At 41.4% G+C, this 6,394-nt stretch overlaps 1 long non-coding RNA gene across 1 annotated transcript; it reads right to left on the bottom strand.

Annotated features, from left to right (window-relative positions):
• Window positions 1-881: 881 nt before the first annotated feature.
• Window positions 882-5,670, bottom strand: LOC139027219 (uncharacterized). Its single transcript, XR_011479278.1, has 2 exons — window positions 5,590-5,670; window positions 882-1,416 (listed from the first exon to the last, which is right to left on the bottom strand). It is a non-coding gene; the product is annotated as an uncharacterized lncRNA (long non-coding RNA).
• Between the last annotated feature and the right edge of the window lie 724 nt (window positions 5,671-6,394).

Below are 6,394 nucleotides of genomic sequence, written 5' to 3'. Positions count from 1 at the left end.
AGATATAAACGCCATAGATGTAGGTTAACTGTTTGCCATCTGTTTTTAAACGGGATGCTATAGATATAAACCCATAAGATGTAGGTTAACTGTTGCCATCTGTTTTTAACGGGATGCTATAGATATAAACCCATAGATGTAGGTTAATTGTTGCCATCTGTTATTAATGGGATGCTATAGTATAAACCCATAGATGTAGGCTGAACTGTTGCCATCTGTATTAACGGGATGCTATAGGTTAAACGCCATATTTACATTTAGTCGATTGCAGACTGCGTGTATCAAGCGATGCTTAAGTACCTAATGTGTAGGTGATAGCTTACGATATTTCTATAACGACGTCGCAGAATTGTTAGATTGTTAGTTCACCAGGGCCACATCCCGTTAAAAACAGATGGAGATTTCAGTTGCATAGTTAGGTCTCGGACTACTAATGTCTACAAATAGGAAGAAAAATGTAAATACAATTTSAACAAGCAATCATGACAGTCAAATTCACCGAAGCTGCTTCTTACCTGAGAATATCAGKGACGTTGTTTCAGCTAGGACCTGTAGACTACTCAGATGAGAAKGTATGCACCAATAACTTCWCCTCTCTATCTGAGAACTAAAGATGATCAACTCCTGGGCAGAGGGGGTTTTGTACGATGACGGAAAATGAGACTTGGAATTTTTTCTAACATTGCTGGACTCGTTTTTCCACTGCCATTCACGAGCGTCAATCATGCCTTTCAAAAAATGCATCCACCTACAAGACCCGCATAACGACTAACCAAAATCAAAAAGTGACTTTTAGACTACCTTAACCCCTGACCTTAACCACACCCTCAGTGTTATGATGTTTGTTCAAACCCAGCTGAAAACAAACAACAAATACAAAGTGAGGGATCAATCACATTTATTCATAAAGCCCTTCTTACATCAGCTGACGTCAAAAAGTGCGGTACAGAAACCCAGCCTAAAACCCCACACAGCAAGCAATGCAGGTGGAGAAGCACGGTGGCTAGGAAAAACTCCCTAGAAAGGCCAAAACATAGAAGAAGAAACCTAGAGAGGAACCAGGCTATGAGGGGTGGCCAGTCCTCTTCTGGCTGTGCAGGGTGGAGATTATAACAGAACATGGCCAAGATGTTCAAATGTTCATAAATGACCAGCATGGTCAAATAATAATAATCAAAGTAGTGGTTGAGAGAGTAGCAAATCAACACCTCAGGAGCAAATGTCAGTTGGCCAATCATTGAGAGTATCTCTACCGCTCCTGCGTTCTCTAGAAAGTTGAAAACAGCAGGTCTGGGACAGGTAGCACGTCCGGTGGACAGGTGAGGGTTCCATAGCCGCAGGCAGAACAGTTGAAACTGGAGCAGCAYCACGGCCAGGTGGACTGGGGACAGCAAGGAGTCATCATGCTAGGTCGTCCTGAGGCATGGACAGAGAAATAAAGAGAGAAAGAGAGAATTAGAGAGAGCATACTTAAATCCACAAAGGACACCGGATAAGACAGGAGAAGTACTCCAGATATAACAAACTGACCCTAGCCCCCCGCCACATAAACTACTGCTGCATAAATACTGGAGGCTGAGACAGGAGGGGTCAGGAGACACTGTGGCCCCATCCGATGATACCCCCGGACAGGGCCAAAAAGGAAGGATATAACCCCACCCACTTTGCCAAAGCACAGCCCCCACACCACTAGAGGGATATCTTCAACCACCAACTTACCATCCTGAGACAAGGCCGAAGGCCAAGTATACCCACAAAGATCTCCGCCACGGCACAACCAAGGGGGGGCGCCAAACCCAGACAGGAAGATCACGTCAGTGACTCAACCCACCAAGTGACGCACCCCTCCTAGGGACGGCATGGAAGAGCACCAGTAAGCCAGTGACTCAGCCCTGTAATAGGGTTAGAGGCAGAGAATCCCAGTGGAGAGAGGGGAACCGGCCAGGCAGAGACAGCAAGGGTGGTTTCGTTGCTCCAGTGCCTTTCTGTTCACCTTCACATCCTGGGCAGACTACACTCAATCATAAGGACTCTGAAGAGATGCGTCTTCAATAAAGACTTAAAAGGTCGAGACCGAGTCTGCGTCTCTCACATGGGTAGGCAGACCATTCCATAAAAATGGAGATCTATAGGAGAAAGCCCTGCCTCAGCTGTTTTTGCTTAGAAATTCTAGGGACAATTAGGAGGCCTGGGTCTTGTGACCGTAGCGTACGTGTAGGTATGTACGGCAATGACCAAATCGGAAAGATAGGTAGGAGCAAGCCCATGTAACGCTTTGTAGGTTAGCAGTAAAACCTGAAATCAGCCCTTGCTGTCATGTTCTGACCTTAGTTCCTTTGTTATGTCTTTATTTTTAGTTAGGTCAGGGCGTGAGTTGGGGCAGGCATTCTATGTTGTTTTTTCTATGTTTTTGTTCTATGGTTATATTTCTATGTGTTTGGGCTAGTATGGTTCCTAATCAAAAGGCGGCGTCAGGCGTTGTCTTTGATTGGGAGCCATTTAGGTAGTCTGTTTACCTTTGTGTTTTGGTGGGTGGTTGTTTCGTGTGTCTGTGTTATCACCATACGGGACTGTTTCGTTTTGTATTTCACGGTGTTATTTTTGTATTCTTAGTGTTCAGTTAATAAACCGAATTTGGACACCCACGCTGCGTATTGGTCCGACATCTCTTACTCCTCTTCAGACGGGAGGAAACCGTGACACTTGCTTAACTGAAAAAGCGTGTGCGAGCAAGGAGGCCTACAAACCGCGACTCAGTTACACCAACTCTGTCAGGAGGAATGGGCCAAAATTCACCCAACTTATTGTGAAGCTTGTGGACGGCTACCCGAAACGTTTGACCAAGTTAAACAATTTAAAGGCAATGCTACCAAATACTAATTGAGTGTAAGTAAACTTCTGACCCACTGGTAATGTGATGAAAAAAATAAAAGCTGAAATAAATCATTCTCTCTACTATTATTCTTACATTTCACATTCTTAAAATAAAGTGGTGATCCTAACTGACCTAATGCAGGGAATTGTTATTAGAATTAAATGTCAGGAATTGTGAAAAACTGAGTTTAAATCTATTGGCAACGATGTATGTAAACTTCCAACTTCCACTGTTTATTAAATAATAGGTCTGACTCCGATCACTGTGTATATGTGACTGTAAAGAACCAACTGACCTGTTCTAGAATCCTCATGTGACAGTAAGAAACCAACTGACCTGTTCTTGAATCCTCTTAAGAAAGACAAAGGGCCAACTCTACCCGAAACACACAGGCTATTATAAAGCTCCATTCCCAGTAACCAGAGGCACATACTTCCCACAAAACCATCTCGGAACTGTTTACATCCTGTTCAGCCACCTGTTGGGCAGAACAAAATGAGCAACCATTCCCAAAGTTGTACTCCTCCCTCCGTCTCCTCCACCACCCTCATGGGCCCCACCCCATGTTTCTGAACATCTAGTGAATGGTCAATAGTTCTTTACCTCTAGTGAATGGTCTATAGTTTCTTTATCTCTAGTGAATGGTCTATAGTTCTATACCTCTAGTGAACGGTCTATAGTTCTTTACCTCTAGTGAATGGTCTATAGATCTATACCTCTAGTGAATGGTCTATAGATCTATACCTCTGTGAAAGGTCTATAGTCTATACCTCTGTGAATGGTCTATAGTTCTTACTCTAGTGAATGGTCTATAGTTTTCTTTACCTTCTAGTGAATGGTCTATAGATCTATACCTCTAGTGAATGGTCTATAGATCTTTACCTCTAGTGAATGGTCTATAGATCTATACCTCTAGTGAATGGTCTATAGATCTATACCTCTAGTGAAAGGTCTATAGTTCTATACCTCTAGTGAATGGTCATAGTTCTATACTCTAGTGAATGGTCTATAGTTCTTTACCTCTAGTGAATGGTCTATAGTTCTTACCTCTAGTGAATGGTCTATAGTTCTATACTCTAGTGATGGTCTATAGTTCTATACCTTAGTGAAGGGTCTATAGATTATACCTCTAGTGAATGGTCTATAGATATATACCTCTAGTGAATGGTCTATAGTTCTATTTTACCTCTAGTGAATGGTCTATAGTTCTATACTCTGTGAATGGTCTATAGTTCTATACCTCTAGTGAATGGTCTATAGTTCTTTCCTCTAGTGAATGGTCTATAGTTCTATACCTCTTAGTGAATGGTCTATAGTTCTATACCTCTAGTGAATGGTCTATAGTTCTATACCTCTAGTGAACGGTCTATAGATTATTACCTCTAGTGAATGGTCTATAGTCTATACCTCTATGAATGGTCTATAGTTCTATACCTCTAGTGAATGGTCTATATTTCTATACCTCTAGTGAATGCTATAGTTTAGTAGTTAGTATGGTCTATATTCTTACTACCTCTTGTGAATGATCTATACCTCTAGTGAATGGTCTATAGATTATACCTCTTAGTGACTGGTCTATAGTTCTATACCTCTAGTGAATGGTCTATAGTTCTTTACCCTAGTGATGGTCTATAAGTTCTTACTTAGTGAATGGTCTATAGTTCTATACCTCTAGTGAATGGTCTATAGTTCTATACTCTAGGAATGGTCTTATGTCTAACCTCTAGGAATGGTCTATGTCTATACGCTCTAGTGAATGGTCTATAGTTCTATACCTCTAGTGAATGGTCTATATTTCTATACCTCTAGTGAATGGTCTATAGTTTCTATACCTCTAGTGAATGGTCTATAGTTCTATAACCTCTTTGGGAATGATCTATACTCTAGTGAATGGTCTATAGATCTATACCTCGTAGTGAATGGTCTAATAGTTCTATACCTCTATGAATGGTCTATAGTTCTAAATACTCTAGTGAATGGTCTATAGTTCTATACCTCTAGTGAATGTTCTATAGTTCTATACCTCTAGTGAATGGTCTATAACTTCTATACCTCTAGTGAATGGTCTATAGATCTATACCTCTAGTGAATGGTCTATAGTTCTATACCTCTAGTGAATGGTCCTATAGATCTATACCTCTAGTGAATGGTCTATAGTTCTTTACTCTAGTGAATGGTCTATAGGTCTTTACCTCTATGAATGGTCTATAGATCTATACCTCTAGTGAATGGTCTATAGTTCTATACCTCTAGTGAATGGTCTATCAGTTCTTTACTCTAGTGAATGGTCTATAGTTCTATACCTCTAGGTGAACTGGTCTATAGTCTATACCTCTAGTAATGTCTATAGTTCTATCCTCTAAGTGAATGGTCTAATAGTTCTATACCCTCTAGTGAAATGGTCTATAGATCTATACCTCTAGTGAATGGTCTATAGTTCTATACCTCTAGTGAATGGTCTATAGTTCTATACTCTAGTGAAGGCCTATAGTTCATACCTCTAGTGAATGTCTATAGATCTATACCTCGTCGTGAATGGGCTACAGTTCTTTACCTCTAGTGAATGGTCTATAGATCTATACTCTACCTAGTCTGGTCTGAAAGGTAGTAGCCTCGGGCTAGTGTGTCTACTAGTCTGGTCTGAAAGGTAGTAGCCTGTAAGAAATCAACTGACCTGTTCTAGAATCCTCATGTGACAGTAGAAACCAACTGACCTGTTCTAGAATCCTCTTAAGAAGACAAAGGGCCCAACTCTACCCGGAAACACACAGGCTATTATAAAAGCATCCATTCCCAGTAACCCAGAGGCACATACTCCCACAAAACCATCTCGGAACTGTTTACATCCTGTTCAGCCACCTTGTTGGGCAGAACAAAAGATGAACAACATTCCCAAAGTTTGTACTCCTCCCTCCCCTCTCCTTCCACCACCCTCCCTCTCCACTCCTTCCACCGTATCAGGCTGCAGGTAGCTGGAACAGTGTGTTGTACCTGTATCAGGCTGCAGGTAGATAGACAGAGAGATAAACACATAAAATCTATTTAAACAACACATCATAATGTGTGCTCCAGGTGTGGTCTGTGTCTTTGTCTGTGTGTGTGTGTGTGTGTGTGTGTGTGTGTGTGTGTGTGTGTGTGTGTGTGTGTGTGTGTGTGTGTGTGTGTGTGTGTGTGTGTGTGTGTGTGTGTGTGTGTGTGTGTGTGTGTGTGTGTGGGTGTGGTGTGTGTGTGTGTGTGTGACTCACGGGAGGGGAATTTGCTGACGTTGTTGGAGACTCTGATGAGCATGCGAGCTGCTATCAGATGCTCCCCTCTCTTCACATGGATCTGAAATCAATCAAACAAAACATCAATACAATCAATACATCAATCAACCAATACATCAACCAATACATCAACCAATACATCAATAAATACATCAACCAATACATCAACCAATACATCAATAAATACATCAACCAATACATCAACCAATACATCAATCAACCAATACATCAACCAATACATCAATAAATACAT

Source organism: Salvelinus sp. IW2-2015, unplaced genomic scaffold (genome assembly GCF_002910315.2).
Source record: "Salvelinus sp. IW2-2015 unplaced genomic scaffold, ASM291031v2 Un_scaffold8388, whole genome shotgun sequence".
Taxonomy (NCBI): domain Eukaryota; kingdom Metazoa; phylum Chordata; class Actinopteri; order Salmoniformes; family Salmonidae; genus Salvelinus; species Salvelinus sp. IW2-2015.
The sequence above is the reverse complement of the archived record's forward strand: the minus strand, read 5'-3'. Positions and strand labels throughout refer to the sequence as shown.